This window comes from Camelus ferus, chromosome 4, assembly GCF_009834535.1.
Source record: "Camelus ferus isolate YT-003-E chromosome 4, BCGSAC_Cfer_1.0, whole genome shotgun sequence".
Lineage (NCBI taxonomy): Eukaryota > Metazoa > Chordata > Mammalia > Artiodactyla > Camelidae > Camelus > Camelus ferus.
This window is the reverse complement of record NC_045699.1, coordinates 10,303,650-10,326,555: the sequence shown is the minus strand read 5'-3', so window position 1 is coordinate 10,326,555 and position 22,906 is coordinate 10,303,650. Positions and strand designations below refer to the sequence as shown.

Here is a 22,906-nt window from a genome sequence, read left to right as displayed (position 1 = left end):
TTCATTGTTATCATCATCCTTTTTGTCCTTGGCCTCTTTCTCAAAAGTGGCAGCATTTATGTATCTGCACAACTTCTGGGCAGCATAGTACGGCCACTTTCCAAAAAGAATTTCTGAACCAAGGACAATACAATCTTTCAAGCTGTTTCCTTGTCATTTATTTTTTAAATCTGTGTTGTTTTTAATCCCTGATTCACCGTCCTTTTTTTTTTTTTTTTTTTTTTGAGGAGGGGACACTTTCCACCCAAGCCTTATACAGAGTAAGCCCTCAAATGTTCCTTGATTTTCAGCAGGTTGTTCTATGCCAGCTTGAGTGATTAAAAGACAACCTTACCCACCTGTAAGCATCCATTAATACTAGCATGCATTATATCAGGCATGCAAAAAAGAAAAAAAAAAAAAGAAAAGAAAAAAGAAGGCCTATTTCCAGGGCCTTAACAAAAAGCAGTAATAAACTGCCAACTGAATGTTCCCATCTCAAATTCTCCTATTTCTAACCCTAGTTTGACCTGGCCCTTCCCAAACCATGTTCAGCTCTATTTATCTCCACCTATCCTCTGGAGACAATCAAGTAAAGTCTCAAAGAGTCATTAGAATAGGATAGATGTAATGCCAACAACAGTCTTTGTGATAAAGACTGAGACATATTTTTGTAAACTTTTTGCCTTCACACTCTCACTCCCATTCTGTCCCCACACTCCAGTTCAACATCTATGAGAGCAATGTTAACTTCTCACTAGTTGCTCTGTCCTGAGGTCTTCATAGGGAAAGGAATAAGCAGGGAGACTGCCTTCTTTCTCCCTTTGGGTTATTTCCTCTTCTTGAGACCGTAAGAAAGGGGAAAGAAGGTGTCAATCTATAGGTTAATCTACCTCACCATCCTTAAAGATATAAGTTCAATAAACCAGATCTTTCTTTTTAGTCAAGTCATATTGACCACAATCAGTCACAAAGATCAAGAATCGACTCACAGACAGAAAACAAATTTAAGGTTTCCAGCGGGGAAAAGGGGTGGGAAGGGGTAAATTGAGAGTTTGAGATTTGCAGATACCAACTACTATATATAAAACAAGTAAATGACAAGTTTATTCTGCAAAGCACAGGAAACTATATTCAATATCTTTTAATAACTTACAATGAAAAAGAAAATGAAAAGAAATATCTGTATAAATATGCATGACTGAATCACTATGCTGTGCACCAGAAACTGACAGAACATTGTAAACTGACTACACTTGAATTAAAAAAAAAAAAAGCAAGAATCTTCAATTCTCGATACTCTAAGCCAAAACTTACCTTAAACTATAATGTCAGTTTAACTCTTGCTTCTTATTTTCAAGCACAGAAAAGCCGTAACAATACTCAACACAGGAAAATCTACAAACTCCAAGGTGTGAAAAGAACTTCAAGAAATACACCTACTCAACAACACTCAAAACATTACCTAGTTCAACTCATAATCACTTGACAGTTTTAAGCCATTATTTCACATTAATTTATCGTTTTGATTTTTGGATAAAATGGCATCTTTGCTAACCACACTCATATAGTAAACTGGGTATTACTGCTAAAAGTGATTAAATCCCAACCATACTTTCACAACAGACAAAACTTCAAAAATCTTCAATTTTTAAAATTTTTTCAATCAAAGATTAGTTGATTTACATTGTATTACAAATCTTCCATTCTTACTGAAGATACAATTTAAAATATTTCAAGGTATTTTCACTTTTTTAAATTTTATTTTATTTCTAGAGGGGGCACTGGGGATTGAACCCAGGACCTTGCGCATGCTAAGCATGCACTCTACCACTTGAGCGATACCCTCTCCCCTCAAGTTATTCTCAATTTTTACATCTCTGCACAAGCCATTTAAACATTTGGCACTCAACTGTTACAAATACACAAATATTTCACAACTGATTTATAAAGGTTCAGTATATCCATTATTAAGCTATTCCAAGGCAGCTATATTATCATAAATCAAAACTATAAATACTGATTTTTTTTAAAGTATTTTAGACGCACAGCTTTTCATTACAGTTTTTCAACTTTCCTCATAAATTCAGGATATAAAGTCTTGAGTTGTTTTGGGTTTTTATTTAAGGCATATTTGTTTTATTCTAATGGCACCATTATTGCTCCACTCATGCCAAAAGCAATTTTAAAAAAATATCAGTTACCTGAAGAATCTCTCTCTCAAAACATATTCACGCAATCCACTTAAATGTTAACACACCTGTCACTTGCGCACCAGGCTCAATTTTCACTCAAATAACAAACCTAAAATTCCTTAAGAAGGACTTCTACCACTACATTGAGAAAATATTCCATATATCCTTTTCCTTCTCACAAGTGTATAAAAACCTGTTCAACTATTCTCTACCTCCAGATTAATTTCAAAAACAAAGGCTTAGAAAAATTACCTTCCAACTACTCTTGGAAACTGCATGTTCCATCTTGTAAGCAATGACTACTTAAGCTGCATTTCTCAAAAAGAATACACTCACTTGGCTCCATTTCCTCACTAAACATGTCCTTAACTTTCAGTCTGGTTGCCACCACCCTATCACTCTAACAACAGCAAAAATGCTACTCCTCATGTCACCAATGACCTCCTCCTAACTGTCAAATCTTTTTTGTTCTCATTCTTTCATCCATCTCTGGCATACAACACATTTCATAACTTTTTCCCTTGGCTTCTCAGACACTACACCATCTTAGCTCTCTTTTGTTCTCAAATCCTCAGCAGCATCCCATCTTTCTCCCACCCCTGAAAATATAAAACAGTTCAATTCTTGAGCACGTTCTCTCTTCCCAGAGAAATTTTATGCTCTATTGGCATCAATAATTACCTCCAACTTCAAAGCAAAAGCTAAAGACTTTATGTCTCTCCAGAGATTTGGCCCACATGTAACTGCCTATTAGGTAGTTACATCTACAATGGAATTCATCCAAAACCACCTCATTTGAAGATCTCCAAAATTTCCCAAGTAACCAATACCCTTTTTCAAGTGTTCCGAAGCTGAAAACCTTAAAGTCATTTTTCTTAATGCCACCATTTCTTCCTCCTACTCCCATTTAAGTAATAAAGGATTTAAGGCTTTCTATCCATGCCTTCCTTTACATTCTCCCTGCCATCAACTTACTATAAGGTACCTGAACTATGGGTCATACGTACTTAAAGCCCCTTAGTCTTCTAAGAAATGTTAGGTAACCCTTGTCCAGTACTTGATTATGAAACTGATGCTCAAGAGGCCTACTGAATCTTCTAGAATATTGCTAAAATCCACCAATTTCTGTTCACAACCCACCAACCACCACAAATATATACAAGGTCTTTATTCCTTTCTGATCCCTGCACTTTGATCAAACTGGCCTTGCCCTTCTCCCAAACTGCACGTGCTTTTTTCACCTCCACCTTCCAAAGGTATGTTTTCCCAACAGCATACTGAATGAACATACTTCCATTTTCTCATTTTCTGTTCTTCAATATAAACAGCAATTACTCTTTATTTGATGTCCTTAAAAACTCCTGTTGTTTCAGGGTCACTTAACAATGTACTAAACGGCCCTATTTAACAGCAGGTTGAGTTTTCAAGTGTAATTTTACAGCCTTCCTCTCTCTCCCTTCTTATGGTGTGCTATCCACTGCCACTTCTCAGTGCCGTGTGCCTTCCTCATAAGATGCATACAAATTGGTAGAGGGCTTAGAGGCCCACTCACCATGTTGATTAGAACAGCTAGTAAAATCTGAATGAAAAACTGAACCAAAGGCAGGTGTGTCTTCTTCCAAATCACAAAAAATTCAAGTCCAGCCAAAACTGTGACTAAACCTTAACACATTAAACAGATAAAGGTGAAATGGGTCTAGTGGAACCAGACACAGAAGTTCAAGGGCCCCATCTGCATATCCATCCTTTTTCCTCATCTGGTGCAAAACCCCAGGCTTATGCACCACAAATGTGGACACTGTTTGACTTATTAGCTAGCAGTTGGCTGTATTACCAGACAGCAGCATTTCAGGCAGGTAAAGTAGTACAGTATTAGGACTAGGAGCACAGGTTTGGAAGTCACACAGACCTGGATTCCACACATTACCAGATCAAGTAACACTGACCACTTGACTCTTTCTCAAGCCTGCGAGGAGCAGCAACAAGATAATGTACCTCAAATGCTTAGCCCAGATCTTAAGAGCTACCATAAATGGTGGTAACTATAGGATTAATGTATACAGACCACTTTTTTCCTTTTGGTTCTGTTTATTTCAAAATATTGTTGACTTATGCAAACAATTCAAATAACTTTACTGAGGCACACCATAAAGTAAAAAACTCACTTTTTAAGTATACTACCCAATGATTTTTAGGATTTACAAAGCTGAACTACTATTACCACAGGCCAACTGTCACTTCAACAAAATCCTTTGTGACACTGGTCATCTCTGTCCCACAGATGGCTAGACTGTCAGAGTATATAATCTGGTTCATGGTATGCTAGCTACAATCCATTACAGCTGGGATCTTTTGATAACGTGAGATAAGCATTAGAACAATTAAACAGCTCAAACTGTCTTAAAAAAAAAAAAAAAAAGCTCTTCTGTGATAGTAAATGGCCTATTTTAGCTAACAAGGTTTTTATCCCTGTTACCATCACCTGGATTGTTCTTTAATATACAGGGGGTTTTCACCATTACCTTATCACTTAAAATCACAAGAAATAAAAAGGTACTAGATAAGCTGAAGTACTAAAGATAAGGATTTTTTTTTTAGGAGGTCATCTGGTCTCCAGCAATTCAAAGAAACATTTCACCAAGTAGTTGCTGTTGTTGTTGGGGGTGGGGGGGTGGGGGGGTGCAGATAATGTTTGTTTCTTTATTTATTTAATGGAGGTACTAGGGATTGAACCCAGGACCCTGTGCATATTAAGCATCCACTCTACCATTAAGCCATACCACCTCCCCAAGTAATTGTTATTATCCCCCCAACTATATTATAATCATTATATTTCTCATCAAAATAAAGTGAGATCTTGGTTGGAGAGAAGAAAATTGAGACATTCAATAAGTTACTATGAAAAATTAACCCACAGAAAATGTTTAATATGACTAACAATAACTAGGGGGAGGGTATAGCTCAAGTGGTAGAGCACACGCTTAGCATGCATTAGGTCCTGGGTTCAATCCACAGTACCTCCTCTAAGAATAAGTAAATAAACCTAATAACCCCCCCTCAAAAGAATAACTTTCTCTTTTACTAGCTGCTATAATAAACTACCAAATCAAGGCCAAACAAAAGTTACAATAACATGGTAATTAAAATAACAGCCAATTCCAATAAAACTGAATTATGAACATAAAATTCTAAGTGTTTTAACAAAAGAAATAATTATAACTTCAGGAATTTGGCCATAATTGATCCTGTAGGAAGAACCCAGGAAAAGTAAGGCTTGACTCCCACTTGCTCAAGGAAGCCTTGCCCAATACCTGAACTCAACTGACAGTGCTTTTTGCCGTCACTCCCAACTGCACTGTGTCTGTATTCCCACTAGAATGTAAGCACCCAGAGAACAGGGACAGTGCATCATTCCTCTGTATCTCTAGCACCTAACAATTGCTAACAAATAAAAACAATACATCTTTGTTCAAGTGAACACCTGTATAACAGCATATATCATTAATGACAACAAAAAACTATCACTCAGACCTAATCTGGATTAACCTACATTTTGGGCATTTCAGAGAAATAAAATGTCATGAGAATATACTATCTGAAGTTTTTATTAATAAAATAGTTTGGCTTCATTCTTATACATCAATTGAAACTTTTATCAGTGTTTCAAAACTTTGGGTCTACAAAGGAGCAACATGATACAAAGAACATCTTTAGTCTTTTCAACAGTGGGAGAAAGTTACACTTATTCTACAATAAATTGCAATTTACTTAGCATTGGCAAGAATCACGGGAACTAAGTAGTATCAGTAGTTACCCTTGCTTAAAAGATGATCTGACTGCAATTACATCTGAACTGAGAAGATACTCAAGAAATGGATGATCCACAACACTGTAAATGAACCATAGTTGATTTAAAAAAAAGAGTAATTTAAAAAAGAAATGGATTATCACTTAGTAGTGTACTTCAGTGGCAATACCTAGTGTAAATCAGAAACCTCGGTAGAACAGGGAGGTTATAAAAGACATTTTGTGAACAACTGAGAAAACCTGAGTGCGGTTTTATATCAGGTATTTATGATATTATATATTATATATTATTAAGTAAGTACTCACTTTCCTAGGTGTGATGTTATTGTGGTTCTATGTAAGAGAGTTTTTTTATTGTAAAGAGACACTTGCTAAGAAAATATTTAGGCAAAAATGACAAGACGTTTGCATTTTACTTTCAAATAATTTAGCCTCAAAAGATAATGTGTGTAGCACATGCAGAAAAAAGTCAATGTGGCAAAATATTAAGTAGTAACTCTACATCAAAGGTATACCTGAAGGTATACATAAAGGTATACTCTTTAGAGCTTTTATAGATTTTTTAAATCTTACATTAGAAAGTTGGAGAAACCCAAACAGAAAAAAAAATCAAAACTGCAAAAGGGACAGAAAAACAAAGATCAGGCAAGTATAAGACTGTGACGGCAGAAATAAATCCAAAACATCCATAATTACCATAAACATTAACTGTCTCCACGCTCCAGTGAAAAAGAGAAGTTGGCAAGTTGTATTAACAAAGCAAAATCCAGCTGTGTGTTATTCATAAAAGATGTATCTAAAACATCCCACTAGAATTGGCTACAACTAAAAATTAAAGCAATATCAATGTTAGCAAGGATGTGGAACTCTTACCCATTCATTTAGTCTTGAGAATTAAGTTCCAATGTCTAAGGTATCCATTGGATGTATGAACTAAATCCTTCCCTAGGTTTCTAGAATGATAGCTGTGGAACATCCTCAAGAGAATTGAGAAAAAAGCCAATTTTCTGTGTTCTGTGGTTCAAATGAACAACCTAATAAGAACAACTGTACATCACGGAAAATAGGTACCTAGTAAAGTTACACATACCCTACACACAACCCAAAAATTCCACTCCCAGTTGTATGTAGTCTTGGGAAATCAGTTTGTTTTTTGGGGGGAGGATGCAAATGTCCACAAAGAGTGTAATTCGTAAGCATAAAAAAACTGAAAATGAGACAAACATCACAACAGAATAAGATGTGGCATATTCTTACAATGGAATACCATACTACTGAAAATAACTGATAGCTATAAGAATCAATTTAAAAGATGTAAAAGAACTATCAGGAGACTCATACAATTCCATTTAGCTCAAGACTGAAAATGGGCAATGCTGAACTATATATTGTCTATGGATGTATATCGAGCAAAAATTATTATAAAAAATAGTAAGCTCAAAATGTAGGGTAGTGGTAACCTCTGGGAAAGAGAAAAAGTAACGTCTTGGGAGGATGAAGACACAAGGGGTCTTATGTAGCATTAATGTTCCATTTCTTGGTTGCCATTTTATTCTTGTTTTTGAAAACTCTCCATGTGTTTTTCTACCTCATATACCTCTTTTGATATGTATTTTATATTTTTATAAAAATCAAGTATGCAAAGTATTAGCTCACTTCTTAAAAAGTATAAATTATGTAAAGAAAAAAGGATTTATACTAAAATGTTAAACCCTGGTAAGTCATTATTCTTTTCAAATTTTCTAAAATGTTATTTTCTTAAGCAAAATAGTACCAGCCAATCTGACCAAAAACATTAAAATGGAAATTTGTAAATTAATTTGAAAAAAAAAAAAAAAAGGAGGGATTGGTTTGGTCTAGAAAACAATTTAAAATTAGGCTTGTCAATCAATCCTAAAGCCAGTCTTTTTCCTAGACCTTATTTCAGTTAAACTTACTTAGTTAATCTAACAATGCCAAACATTATTATCAAATGGAAAAACCCCACCCTTCAAAGAGCACACATTCCAGCTGAGTAGACACACACTGTACAGGTAGCACCATACACCTCTCCCAAGCCCATGAGATTGCAGAAGTATTTCAGGTTTTCATCTGCTTGCTTGGAAGCAGCATGTTATAGGGACAGAGTCAGAAGGAATACAGCCTCTTCTGTTGAGACGGAGTGTTGAGAGTGTTTTTGTATGGGGGTGAAGGAACAGAAGGCAAAAAAAATAAAAGAGATGAGAGAAAACAAGACAAAAAGAGGTAAGAGGAAAACACAAAAAAGGAGAGAGAAAGTAGTGAGAATTAAAGAAGGCAGAGAGGGAGAAAGCCATCATTAGTAAGAACCAACTCTGCGCTTCCAAAAGTCTTCACTGGTATAACATCTAGAACTGATTTGATGAGAAGATTTGAGACATGTAATATCTGAGTACATAGTAAAGGACTAAAGTTTTATAGGGTTGTGTATGTACAGTACAACTTTAAATGAGTAAATTCCTACGTGACATCTTAAGAACAAGTTAACAGTTACACAACACTAATAGCAAAAAACAAAGTTACAGCAATAGGTCTAAATCCAAATGAAATTTTCTCTATAAATCTCTGAAAATACTCTCATAATAAAATTTTTAGGTTTCAGACCCAATCGAATGTATGTTCTATCATTTTTAGAGCTCCAAATGAACAAAAACAAGCAACATATTCCTAACAACCTTTAAAAGTAGAGTACTGCCTTGTCTTAAGTGAAATACCTACTCTTTAGTCCAAGTCCCATTTCATAAATTAATCCCAAATAGTGAACTGGGTTCCAGTTGCGCTCTTAACTTCAGTATGAAAATGAGTTATCTGAAAACTGAAACTCACTGTAATACACTGTAATACTTTCATCCAGAGATTCACAAACTTGTTCTTCAAAACCTAGGCCAAGAAATAACAAAACTAAAATAATTTACTTTCTTTAAAAAGTACAGGACATGTAGCATCTTTAAGAGAAACACTGTCAAGAAAACTCAAAAAAAAAGAAAATTTCAGAACAAACAGTTTGCATTATAATTGTCAAAACAAACCTGATTAATTTGGTTCTGGAATTTAATAAAGAAAAAAAGGATTCCATTCCTAAATACTTACTTGATAGCTGGGTGGAAAATATTTCAAAAACCTACTACAGTTGACATTCCCTCTAAGTCTTCCCTCTCTTTGCCTTACTTCAAGTTACAACTCCGCTCTCCTTTTAGGGGAAAAAAAAGAGAAAACAGGTGCTTCTAAGATCTATCAGAGATCCACCATCTCACCAGTCAACACCACAGGTGCCATAAAATTCAGTTTAAAAGACACTCCATAATATTCAAATTAACAACTAACAGCTAATTGATATTTGCTGACCTACAGGTTGCCTCACACTCATTTCTCCTGAAATAAGATACATTTAAGAGTAAAGAACTTTTCAAGTCTTTTGTGCAGGCATGTCCTTTATAATACACTTACACCACTCTCCCCATAAAGTGTCTTCTAACAACAACTACAAAATCTTAACAGTAAACCATCATTTTAAAAAAAGGACTTGGGGGGAAGGTACAGCTCAAGTGGTAGAGTGCATGCTTAGCATGCACACATGTACTGCAGATTGTACCTTCCCCAAAAATAAATAAAAATAAACCTAATTACCTGCCCCAAGAAAGAAAAAGGAAAACACTTCAAAAGTAAAGGCTTCACTCCAGATCAGTTCAAACCTTCAAGACTGGTTTATACTTTCTATATTTAAGGGACAGCGACCAGTTCCCATCAAAACACAGCGCATACTGAAATAAACCCATTCTTCATGTTCTCCTACCATTTCTCCCCAAACAATAAAAGTCACTCAGGTTAATACCAAGAGACACTCCTGGTGAGCACTACACAGGCTGCACCAGTTACCAGGAAAGGGAAGCAGAGGTATTATTGTTGTTCCAGCCTTGCTCTAAAGGCAGCTCCATATGACTACTGCTGGTCCAGCCCACATTTAAAGAGGGGCCAGAGGAAACCAGAGCAGCAGGAAATAGGCAGGAGGGGCAATTACCACAACCCTTTCCCATGGCCTCATTCCCATACCACCATTTCCAGCCATATTTCAATCATAAAAAAACCTCCCTTCTCTGAATCGTTTTCGTAATTATTGAAGGTCAGAAACAAGGAAACAAACAGGGGAAATGACAGAGCTGTGGGAAACAAGCAGGACAGGGGTGGGGGGAAAAATCTCACCACATATGTGGACTAGCCTTAAGGAGGAAAAATCAGGAGGAATACATTGGAGGGAAGCAGAAGAGTAGTGTGGGGCAAACTAATCACTTCACCCTAAGGCTTCACAGCACTGGGAGGAGAGCCCTAGCCCAGGGGCTCTGCAGAAGGGGAAAAGATGCTAGCGGACTGGGAGTTCCTACAATCTTCAGAGAGTGGAATTTATTCCCTTTCCTGAGACAGACAGACACCAATCTCAACAGGGTCACCCAATCTCTATGACATAGGAGAGCTTAGGTATTATATTCACCTTCCTTCCACTTTTACTAGACAGACACTAAAAAATTAGGAATGTACAAATTCATGGTGAAAATTAACGAACACACTAACTACTCACATACCCCTTGGCTTAAAAAGTACTATCATTATCAAAGAGAAAATATAAAATAAATGGGTTCACCCACAAAGTGAGTTATATGTCTTTCAAATAAAAGATTATCTTTGAGTACCTTATGGAGACCTTAAAAAGCTCTCAGTTGTTAGGACACAAATGTGCTGAAGAAAGACAGTAAGTCTAAATACTGGTAGAGATACCTTGGATACAAGTATAAACAATATCCAACAGAGGTGGTAGTAAACTACAGGATTACGTCAAACAAGAAATAACAGGAATGATGATGGAATACAAGTGGAGACCAGTGGTGGCACTTAAGATGCCTGGACAACTAATTAGATGGAAAACCCAAGGGAAAAGATGGAAAAGCCAAGTGGGAAAGTGATTCAGCGGCAAAGTAAATTAAGATGCAATGCACCAATGAAAAAATAACATTTTGAATAGTATTATGAAACTGAGCTCCTTAGTTTACAAAGCCCTCTCAAACCTACACTAAAGAAAAGAACTGTGACACAGCCAGACTACAGGAACCGGGACTGAGGAGAAAAACTGAGTCCCGAGTGTCTGACACCAAAGCCTTCCAGAACGAAAAGGAGAAGTAGAACTGAACTGTGCCTCCGGGTAGTCGGGAAAGAGAGCGCAGAAGTTGGGCTCTGAGACGTCCAGTCCCAGGACTAGCTAGCGACAAGCGTGGAGGCGGAAAGGTGGTCAGCGACAGCGTGGCGCGGGTGCTGGAGCGGACAGGCAGGGAGGGACAACGGTGGGAAAGAAAACCACACCCTCCAGGGCAGAAACCCGAAGGGGGGAGGGGAAGGCGCCCCCTGGGGCTGGGTGGGGCCCGGCCGACTAGATTCAGCGTAGGCAGGAAGGAGCACAGGACAACCCACGGGGAAGAGGAAGGTCGGCACCCAGGCCTGGGCAAACTGAGGACGCAAGAAGCCGGTGAGGGAAGCTCGGCCCGATCTCACGGGTGGGCGCTGGGGCAGTATGAAGGGGGCTGGAAGAAATAAGAGCTGAACCCAGGAATACAAAGCGCAAGCTGCAGCGCTCAGGGACCTGGAACGGGGAAGGAGAGACAGGGTGCCAATTACCGCTGCTGCTCTCGCTGGACTCGGGACCCGCCGCCGCCGCCGCCGCCGCCGCCGCCGCTCGTTACCTGCCAATGTGCCTCTTACAAAGCGGCGGCGGCGGCAGAGGCGGCCGGGCCCGTCACGTGACCTCGGCGTCACGGCGAAGGAGGAGCCACCACACGTCGCTGGCGCGCGGCTCTTGAGCCCGCCCACGGAGCGCGTCGCTTCCTCCAGCTACCCCACCGCCACCACCACGCCCACCGGGCGAGGCCAACAGCGCCATGGCGGGGGAAGGCACGCGGACGGCGCAAACAAGTTTCTGGAACTTCTACTCGGAGTTATAAGGGACGTACTACCCACCGCCTCCAGGACGCCGACAAGTGCAGCTCGCTGGCGCGCTGTGATGACCTCACAGGGAACCACAGGTCACTCCCCTGCGGCCGCCTTCTCCTCATCATGTGACGTGGTCCAACCACTCTGGGCAACCCAAGCCTCCCACACGTTTTGTGAAGACTACGACTCCCAACCTGCTGCACAGCAAAGGCACCCACCACCACATCCTTTCCCTCGTGGGTTCGTAGACGGTGCAGCTGTGACTTCAGTCGAGGAAAAGCTGAGAGGGAAAGCAAACAGGGCTAGCGTCTGAGACTTTTACCAGTCGGCGTCCGCCTGCCAGGTGCCTGAGCGTGGCTTCCGCTGGGAGATGTAGTCCCGACCCGGAGTGGGGTTCTACTAACACGTTCCCGGGCTCGCGCTCCGCCCCGCCCCCTGCGCGGGAAAACGCCAACGGCCAGCCGAGGTAGCCGCTGCACCCAGCTGGCTGCAAAAGAACCTCCACGGGGCTGGAGGCCCTGGCGGCTTGTCTTGTAAATGCCGGCTCGAGTTCTGCATTCCCAAGCCCCTTCTCCCTGAAAAGACTATCATCTATTGAAAGTTTACTGTCAGTCATTTATACAACCACTTTTAGTAAATCAACCCTTGAGGCAGGGATTGTCCCAGTTTTAAGCCTGAAGAAGAGGTTGGGGAGGTTCAGTTGTTTCCTGGCTGGAGCGACCCAAACCAAATTTTCCATTTCCAAGCAATGAATAACCCGCGTCTTAAAATGACCTCACCTGTTTTAACTCCAAGAATTACGCTTAAAGGAGATAATGGTTTATAATTGTAGCATAGTATTAGAGTTTAACGTATTTTCTTACTTCTTATTTGTGCCTCAAAGGCAGTATCTAAGGCTGGTTAGATACACGGACTTTGGAGTCCAGCAGGCCTTACTTCATTCGCGCTTTCCTTGGCGATAACACCGCTTAACCAGGTTGTGAAATTAAATGAGATTACGTAAAGTACCAATTTGGCATAGAATAAACCCTCAATACATATTAGTAATTATTTTCACGCCCTGTATGTCCCCTTTGGCAGATCAGGTTTAAGTAAAGGTGAGCAGGGAGTTAGCATATACTGACTTTGGGGTAGACCACTATACTAATTACTAACTTGCTAGTTACTACTAGACTAAAGGTAGGTAATTTAATTTCAATTGAAGGTAATTTAATTCAATTTCCGTTGAAACCTTAACATCCTGCTCAGTTCGAGGGAAGCCTTTGTCATTCATCTGAATTGATCAAAGAATGCTCAGATTCTGCCTTTAACAAATAGAACTTATCATGACCATTCATGTGTAGATGTATCTTATCTCTTTAGACAGTGAGCTAGGATTGTTTCTGGTCAGTACAGTCTTCCTCCTTTTTGTATTCCTACTCTATAGAAATGCCTGGGAGAGTCAAAGATAAAAACCACCCTTGAGAGGCAAAGATCTACTGGAAAAAGCACAGGAAAACACTTCTGAAAGGATATATACAAACCTGATAGCAGCTGTCTGCAGAGTGGGAAAGAGGGTTTATGATTGGTGCTAGTCAAAAAGGACTGTAATCTAATCTATATTGTTTTAATTTTCTACATGGAGAAGGTATTGATGTTTTAATTAAAGATTACTTTAAGAGAGACCCCCACTACACACAAAAAAGAAAAGAAGAAAAAAGAGAGACCAGAGACCATGTGTTGGCTTGGATAAACTATGTTACATCTCCAGGCCTCGATTTCCTCTTTTTATTATTTTTAAAAACATCTGTCTTTTTATGCCAAGTATATTGCACTGAGTGCTTTCACTAAATTATCATTATTCAAGGAAGAAGTCCTCCCTAGGACCTGGGATCATGAGAAAAAAATAAGGGCATCAAAGTCCTAAAACCTCACTGATTATAGTTATTACCACCTGGATGCAATAGAACTTTCATAGTAGTCTCTCCTGAGGGATATCTCTACCACCCTTTTCCACCGAGCTTGACTGAGATACTGACTCTGAAACTAATTTCACATCCTGTAACTGCAAAGAACATCACCATCCCTTTCACCAGTTTTTGTTTGCTTAAGTGCTCTTGGCTGGACTGAAGCGAGAGCTTTCATGTGATGGAAAATACACTGGAGGAATTCTTAGAAGCCTGGGTTTTTAAGTCTGTACATAAAATAGGTGAGTGAAATCAGTCATTCTTAGATGAAGCCTATCTCAAAAAATCAGTAATAGATGGCTGAGATTTAGGAATTAGAATTAAGGTATATAAACTCCAAAGAATTTTCACAATCTAGATAAAGCTAATCACAGTTCAAGCCTAATCTACTTACTTATAGTAAAATAAATGATCATAATCAAAAGAATCATACCCTGCCTGAAGAATGTGATAAATGAGATGGAATGGTCTGTATACAATCTTTAAAAAAGAAAAAAAGTGAAACTTAAGCAAAAATGTACACCATACAGGGAAGAGGATGACCTGACCAGCACCTGGAACATTTTGGTCCCTTTGGCAGATCTCTGCATTTGGCAGATAGAGATGAATGCTCCATGCCTGTTAGCCATAAAGACACCTCAGAATTCCCCAACCTATGTTCCATGTCACCAAAAACATTAAAATTTGGCTTCTCATGAAGATTTCCCTCCAGAGGTATGAATGCATTATTGACCAGAGGACCATATGTTGTCTTGCTTGGCTGAAAATTAGAACAATGACAATGACAATTTAGAATATGCCATCAGTTTCTGAGGTATGTTTCTTCCCAGAGCCAGCTGAGCTGTGTGGGCACACTGACCTTCGAAAGCAGTAAACAAAGAGATAATGTGTGAGAGTCTGTGTTGAGACGTGTGTGGTATAGTCAGGAAGTCTTCCTGGTAACACCGTTGTGTCTCATTTCTCTAAAAGTCCAGTTCCTGTCTAACTCCACTAATCAATAACTTGTCCTTTCTAAGCCTGTTTTGTCATCCATATAAAGGAGCTAAATTCTGTTTACAAGGCATTGTCAGGTTTATACAAGACACTGCATATGAAAGTCCTCAGAGGATAAGTAGACCATAAGAATTATAAGAAACTATTATTACCAGGAAGAACTTTATTTGGTTATACCAGTACTGATAAAGCTAAATGCTTGGATTCTAGAACAAGAGTCAGCAAAATACAGCTCGTGGACCAAATCCAGCCTACCTCCTGTTTTTCTAGCTAAGAATTGTTCTTGCACTTTTAGAAGGGCTGAAAAAAAATAGTATTTCATGACACACAATACTTAAGTTCGAATTTCTGTGTCTTTTAAGTTCTAATGGAGCTCAGTCATACTTGTTCATTTATGTATTGTCTCTGGCTGCTTTCATGCTACAATAACAGAGTTGAATATATGCAACAGAAACTTCATGGTCCAAAAAACCTAGAATATTTATGGCCTGGCCTTTTACACAAAGGTTTGCCAACCCCTGTTCTAGAAGAATCTAAGGATGTGACCATAGGTGAGATACTTAATTTCATCCTGCCTTAGTTTTCTCATCTGAAAAATGGGGATACTAATAACTACCTCAGAGAATTGGCTGAAGGATTAAAACAGTTAAACTATAGTGTTGGTTTTGCGGGGGTTTTTTCCAATCCTTTTTGACTGTTACCTACAAGAAGAAACACATACAAACATGTATAAAATTGAAACAAATTTTACAAAACAATACCTATCCATACATTTATGTACACTGAGAGTTTCATACCGTTAATCTAACATCACTTAATATTAACATTTTACATAATCATGGCACATAAAACTCGGATATCCTTTTCTATTTCTGGTTTTTAAAAGTAGAAAGCTTCCAATGGCCAAAAATGGAGCAATTTGAGCAACAAAATAAAAAATGATACTAGTTGAAGATTCTCAAAGAATAAAAATAATGTTGATGTGAAAAAACTGGATGAGTAAAAGGGGAGAAGAGACAACTCTTCCTTACGGAAAAATTCCAATTGATAAACATGGAAGGAATGAGAGAAACAAAAACGATGGAGGTACTGGGGTTCAATCCCCATACCGCATAGCCTCAGAGCATATCCCTCAAAATGTTTATGAATTACTGTGGTGTTTTAAGTTCTCTGATGCTCCTCCCTTCAGAAGGTGGAGCTTAATTCCCCTCTCCTTTGATTGTAGGCTGGACTTGTAACTCATGTCTAACAGAGAATGGATTGGGAAAAATAGTAATTTTACAATATAGAGACTTGACACACATCACCTTAACCAAGTGATCAAGGTTAACAGCATGGTAAGAAATCATGTTGATATCATGTACACCCTGATGTGAGGCATTGTGAAGGGCACATCACCTCTGTGGCATTCGTCACAAAAATCCATCACCGGAGTGTAATCATGAGAAGCAACAGACCATCCCAAACTAAGGGTCATTATACAACACACCTGATTAGTACTAAACAATTGGTCAAAGTTACTAAGAAACAAGCAAAAACTGAGAAACTGATATAGATCAGAAGAGACTAAGGAGACACGATAACTAAACACAATGTGGGACATTACTGGAAAAAGTGAAGAAATTCAAATAAAGTCTGTAGTTTTGTTAAAAGTTTTGTACCAGTGTTAATTTCTTACCAGGATTACATAAAATGTTAATATTCAGAGAAGTTAGATGAAGAGTATTCAGAAACTCACTGTTCTATCTTTGCATTTCTTCTGTAATGCTAAAATTATTTCAGTCTTTTAAAAAAGGCTAATCACAACCCACTAAACTGATTTCCTGACCCATTAATGCATCTAGATCTGCAGGTTGAAAAATACTGAATTAATAAAAGCAAAAACTTAGAACGTCATTTGGCACATTGTAAGTGCTTAACAAATACTAGCTAGCACTAACATAGAATAATATTCTTGGTTTTCTGCAAGGGTTATTTTTTTCTTTTGTTCAAAGCAGATTTGCTTTTGGTGGCTGAAAATACATGGCCTTCAATACAGAATGTCATGTATTATCTGTACCGACCCGAATGAAGTGTCCAGACTAAAGTAGGTGGGAAAAACACTAATTTAGTGTTCTAAAATAGTTCATCATAACTCTATTTCCATACTCTCACAGTTGTTATGCTTAAAATACTGGGGCTGAGATATCCCAGTTTCAGTATATACACTTCCTAGCATTAAGGTACTAGGAAAAACATTAAGAAAAATACCCAGAGAGACAGAAAAAAGTGAATTAAGCAGTCTAAGCTAGACTTCACAAACATCCACCACCATGAGAGGAGAAGCCATTAAATAGCGGACCCAGGATTTTAAACTTTGACTCCAAAGCCTGTGCTCTTTTTGCTAAAGCAGGCTGGCACTCAGCTTAGTTTAATGGAAAAATCAGCCTGGTTTGGTGGACAAAAAATTGTCAATTTTTTTTTTTAATAGAAAAGCTTGAAGGAAACAGAAGTAGGTATCTAAGCCATGGAGGGGCAGAAAGGAAATAATTAACAAATAAAACCACTCTTAAATAGAAACTTCTTATGTAACATGAAAAAAATTAAAAGGCTTGTAAAATGATTATAAATCAATAAAAAATGTTAAAAAAAATTAAAAGGCAACAGTAGATCTGGGGGGAAAATAACAAACTTTTGAATGTATAATATTTTTACCATAAAAAAGCTCAAACAAATTGATAAGAACACTGAAATTTCTGTAGATAAATGGACAGAGCATACCAACAATTCCTAATAAAGCCAATCAACAAACATATGGAAAACGTTCTGGCTTGCTCACAATTTTTTAAGTTGAAAGTTATATCAATAATATGTATTTTTCCTACCAAATTAATAAAGAGTAAAAATAATGACGTTACTCAATACTCATCAGTGTTTTGTAAAAGAGACACTCCCTTACTTGGCTAATAGCAGTATAAATTGGCATAAATCCTTTGGAAAGCAAAAAGTCATAATATATTAAAACCCTTTCATCCAAAGCAATTCTGGTCCTCTGCCCTAAGGAAATAATTTTAAATATGGAAAAACTGCTATGCAGAGAATGACACTTCTCACAGCTTTATTTATAACAGCAAAAACTTGGAAGCATCTTACATGTCTGACTGTAGAGGAATGGTTAAGTAAATTATGACATTCTTACTAGATCCCACACTATGCAGCCTTTATAAATAACATTTATAAAGAACATGCCAGGACATGGGAAAATGTTTGCTATATACTGCTAGGTATAAAAAGCCAAAACCAAATCTGCTGAGCAAATATAACTATGTAAGAACAATTATGCATAGGAAAGGCTATTAAAATACATCAAAAGAATATGAATATGGGCCATATTTAGATAATGGGATTAGATGTCACATTTTCCCATCTTCACTTCTGTATCCTGAGGGGGGCACATAATTATGCTTATTATTTATTTTTTTTTTAATGGAGGTACTGGGGATTGAACCCAGGACCTTATGCATGCTAAGCAGGTGCTCTACCACTGAGCTATAACCTCCCCCTTCACTTCTGTATTTTTTAAATTGAAGTATAGTTATGTACAATATTACATGTTACACGTGTACAATATGGTGATTCACAATTTTTAAAGGTTATATACTTCATTTATAATTATTATAAAACATTGGCTATATTCCTTGTAGATTATTTTATAAATAATAGTTTGTACCTCTTAATCCCCTACCCCTATATTGCCCCTCTCCCCTCCCCTCTCCCCACTGGTAACCACTAGTTTCTTCTCTATATCTGTGGGTTCACTTTTTTTTTGTTATAGTCACTAATTTGTTGTATTTTTCTGTTTTTAAATCGCCTTTAATACTCAGGTCTTTTATGACTTAAAAAATGTTTAAACAAACTGTTAAGAGCTGGGATATTGAAAGCTTTAAGAGAGGAATCCAAGATATATAAATGTGAATATAATAACTTGTAAGAGAAGACTGAATTTCTAGGATGGTGTTATAGGCTGACTTTTATCCCCCTCAAATTCATATGCTGAAGTCTTAACCCCTACAGAATCTGACTGTATTTGGAGATAAGAGTCTTTGAAGAAGTAATTAAGGTTAAATGACGTCTCTGGGGTGGGCACCAGTCCAATATGACTGGGGTCCTCATAAGGACACTAGTGACAGAGGACAGACCATATGAAGGTAAAGGGCGAAGCTGGCCATCTGTAAGCCAATAAGAGAGGCCTCAGAGAAAACCAGTGCTGCCAACACCTTGATCTTGGACTTCTATCCTCCTAAACTGTATGAAAATAGAATTCTGTTGTTTAAGTCACCCCGTCTATGGTACTGTCCTAGAGCAATCCTAGCAAACTAGCACAAATGGGTGTTAGAGTTCTACTAAGCAGGAAGAGTAAAGACTGGCAAAGAATTATCTTCCCTCCCCTTGGAGATTTTTTTCATTCTGGTAATTCTATAGTCGGGGAAGTAGAAAGACCTAGGGCCATTATTGTCTGATAAAGGACAGGACCCCCCCCCCCCCCAGTCTTATACCCGAACTTCAGTGGTCCTTAACGTCAAAGACCTCACTTAACATATGTTGCCTTAAAAGATAAGTAAATATCCATCCTTTATAGAGTGAGTGCATTTTAAACGTACAGAGAAATTATATTTTTAAAACACATCATGCCTCTGTTCAAAAATCAACACAGTACAAGCGTAAATTAACTGACTACTTCTCAAAGTCCTCCATAATCCAGTTCATCCTACCTGTTCCACTTTATTTCTCTCTTCTACCCATTGGAACATGTCCACTCCTGCATCCCAAGACCTTCATGACTCTGTACCATCACTATCCCCCCAGTACCTACCTTTCCACAGCACAGATCTCACCTCTGCTCCAGGCCCACCTGTCCAGGGAATCCCAGCCCTCTTTAACCTAGTCTCCCAGTATTATTAACTCTTCATATGTGTGAGTCTTGCTATTCAAACAGACTGTAAATTAGCAGAATATCACACCTGGCACTTGTTCTAAATTCCCCCATTGTTTGTCCCTCATGAGACTCAGAGAAGGGATTCAGTAAATACCTGTGGTTTAAAGAGAAAAGGAGGAAAACTAGTATTTATTGATCACATGTAAAGTGCCAGACTCAGTGTAAGATGTTTTACAAAAATTACTTTCCCACAGCAACTCTGACATATTATTATCACCATCATCATCACCCCTCAGAAAGGGTTGATTCAAAACATACTGCCACCGAGTTGCAGAGTCAGGATTAAAACCCAGGTCTCCCTATCTCCAAACATAGTGCTTTATTTTCTCCAACATCATTAGTGTTTTTTCCTGCCTCTCCCCACAGGACTGAAGTTTCCTGAGATGAAGGGACTGTCTTTTCATGTATTTCTAGCACCTAGCACAGGATCATAGTAAGCATACTCAATAAATATTTTTTAAATTAAGAGTGATGCTTTCAATTTGTTACCTTGTAAAATTCTGTTTTTCACTTCTACGTTTTGCTTACAAGGGAGATACAAAAATCAATATACACCCACCTGCATGTCCAAATTAGAACTTAGCAAATTCTAGAGATGGCAGGAATACAAAGGAAATTTGACCTTGGGTTTATTGCATGCCCACTATGTGCCTAGCCCTGTTCTGGGTGCTACGAACAATTAAAAAAGAAAAATCCCTGACACAGTGATTCACTGAAATAGGTAATAAATAAATGTCTACTGGGAAAAGGAAGAAAGATAGACTAGGAGAAGGTGGGTGGCCAAATATTCCAGGCAGGCAGGAATTCTAGGCAGGGGAAATTGTGTGAACAGGCAGAGGAAAAATAAATGCAGAGGGAAAATAAATGCAAGGTAGGCTCAAAGACCAGTTTGGCAAAGGGAGGGATATTCCAGGATCAGTGTAGTGGAAGATAGTTATAGAGGTCAGTAGCATCTGATTGTATAGTATCTTGAACGCTAAACTTAGGACTTTTTTTCCTTCTATGACTAATCCCAGCCGAAATACTCTTTCCAGAGGATCTGGAATGTCATTTGAGTCTCTAGAAGCAAAAAATCCTCCTTAGAGACACTGAGGAATTAAGCTCTAATGGTGGAGTAACAGGTGGAGGGGTGGATACTTTAGATGAGGAGGCCACCCCCTCAGAGCCTCTGCAGATATGGCGCCAGTCCTGCCAACTTGACGGTGGGCCAGTTGTGGTCGCTAAAGGAAGAATATTTTCACTCAAATCACTCACTTGCATGTCAGTTTTTAATTACTTAAGCAAAACTTTCCTGTTGAGTTTCCAAGAACATGCACACAGTAGTCACCAGGAGAAATCTCTCTGATGAGGATGAGTAAAATTCCCAGCCTGGCTGTGGAAGAGAGTGCACCTCCCACAGCACGCTAGGGAGGGAAGGAGGGGGCTTAACAACCTGTTCAGCCCAGACCTTCCCTGACATTCCCTCAGCCAAACGCTAATCTCCCAGCAGCTTGGGCCCTGTTCCGGGCCAAAGATAGTTCAGTATGGCCTTTTGCAGGGACAGAATGGCTACACCTGTTGGCTTCTTAAAGTAAGATCAAATGCCTTTTGGGTGAAGGATAAAACCATAGTACTTTTCAATATTTCTGATTCCAGGCTCTGCTCTAAGGAAAATTGTGAAGTAGGTCATGGATCTGGGAAGTGACTTGTGAGCTCATCCCCTTCAGCTTCCCGGCAGGCGGGGAAACATTATCTTTAAAGAGGAGGCTCTGAGGCCCAGAGAGATTAGCTGTTACGCTTTTCGTCTCCCTGGGCTGCCCCTTCGATAAATTATTATTGCCTCCTAAGTAAATATAGCCTGAGACTATATTGGGCAATGGGAGACAATAAACAGATTCTGTCCTCAAGACTTTCATAATCTAGCAGGGAAACAGATTTGTCAATTATTTTTTTCTCCAGTTTTACTGAAATATAATTGGTAATAACATTGTGTAAATTTAAGGTATACTGATGTGATGATTTGATACATATATATGTTGCTAAACATTTACCCCCATAAGGTTAGTTAACAAATCCTTCACCTCACATAATTACCATTTTGTTGTTGTTATGGTGAGAACATTAAAGCTCTAATCTCATAGCAACTTAAGTATGCAATACAGTATTGTTAACTGTAGTCATCACACTGTACATTACATCCCCAGAACTTATTCCTCTTATAACTGAAAGGTTGTATCCTTGACCAACATCTCCCCAATGTCAATTCTTTCAGTGCATGGGAATAGTAGATAATTAACTAAGCCAGATGGGGTCAGGACACCAGCTAAGATCTCAGAGAGGAGAAACTATACAAACAGGATGTGAAAAGACGGAGATGTCCCTGGGTTAGAAAAGAGTAAGGAGGCATGCCTGCTAGGGACCCCAGCACAGGCAAAGGTCTGAAGACAGTGCAGAGCAAGTTCTCGGGGAGATAAATGGCCTGGTGAGGCTGGATATAAGGGTATGAAAGGCAGTGATAGTGACTAAGCTAAAAACATGAAGGACCCAGATAAAATTTAGAATTTTATCTTGAAGGCTAGTAGAGATTACAGGGATTTAAGCAGAAATGTGTTTTGTTTTTTTTTAAATAATAAATTACAGTGGCATTGTGGAGGATGACTGAGGCGATAATGTTATGAACATTCTCACTTTCCTCATCTCACTCTGGAGTTTTCAGGCCTCCCTGACCAATTTACCCTCTTCATCTAACCTGCTCTCAGATTTCTCTAGAGAAAGCTTGAGAGTCTGACAGTAGTGCCCACCTCCTCTCCCCTACCCCCAATTAATTTAATCAGGTTCTTCAGGTGGCCAGGAACTAAATACCACTAAAATTACCTTCATTTACGCAAAGGCATGCATTGAGTACATATTATGTGCCAGGCATTAGTTTCATGAAGCTGACGATCTAGTAAGGAAACCAAGGTGTGCTAGAGGCTCCTGGGGCTCACGAGAGCCACTTGCTAAATTCTCAGGACTTTTGCAAGCTGTCAAAAATTAAATAA

At 38.6% G+C, this 22,906-nt stretch overlaps 1 protein-coding gene across 1 annotated transcript in view; it reads right to left on the bottom strand.

Moving 5' to 3' along the window:
- Positions 1-11,819, bottom strand: part of UBAP2 (ubiquitin associated protein 2) — a 95,496-nt gene extending 83,677 nt beyond the window's left edge. Inside the window, exon 1 of the mRNA XM_032477561.1 lies at positions 11,661-11,819. The gene's annotated coding sequence lies outside the window, so the exon portion shown is untranslated. The remainder of the gene's footprint in view (positions 1-11,660) is intronic.
- Positions 11,820-22,906: the final 11,087 nt, after the last annotated feature.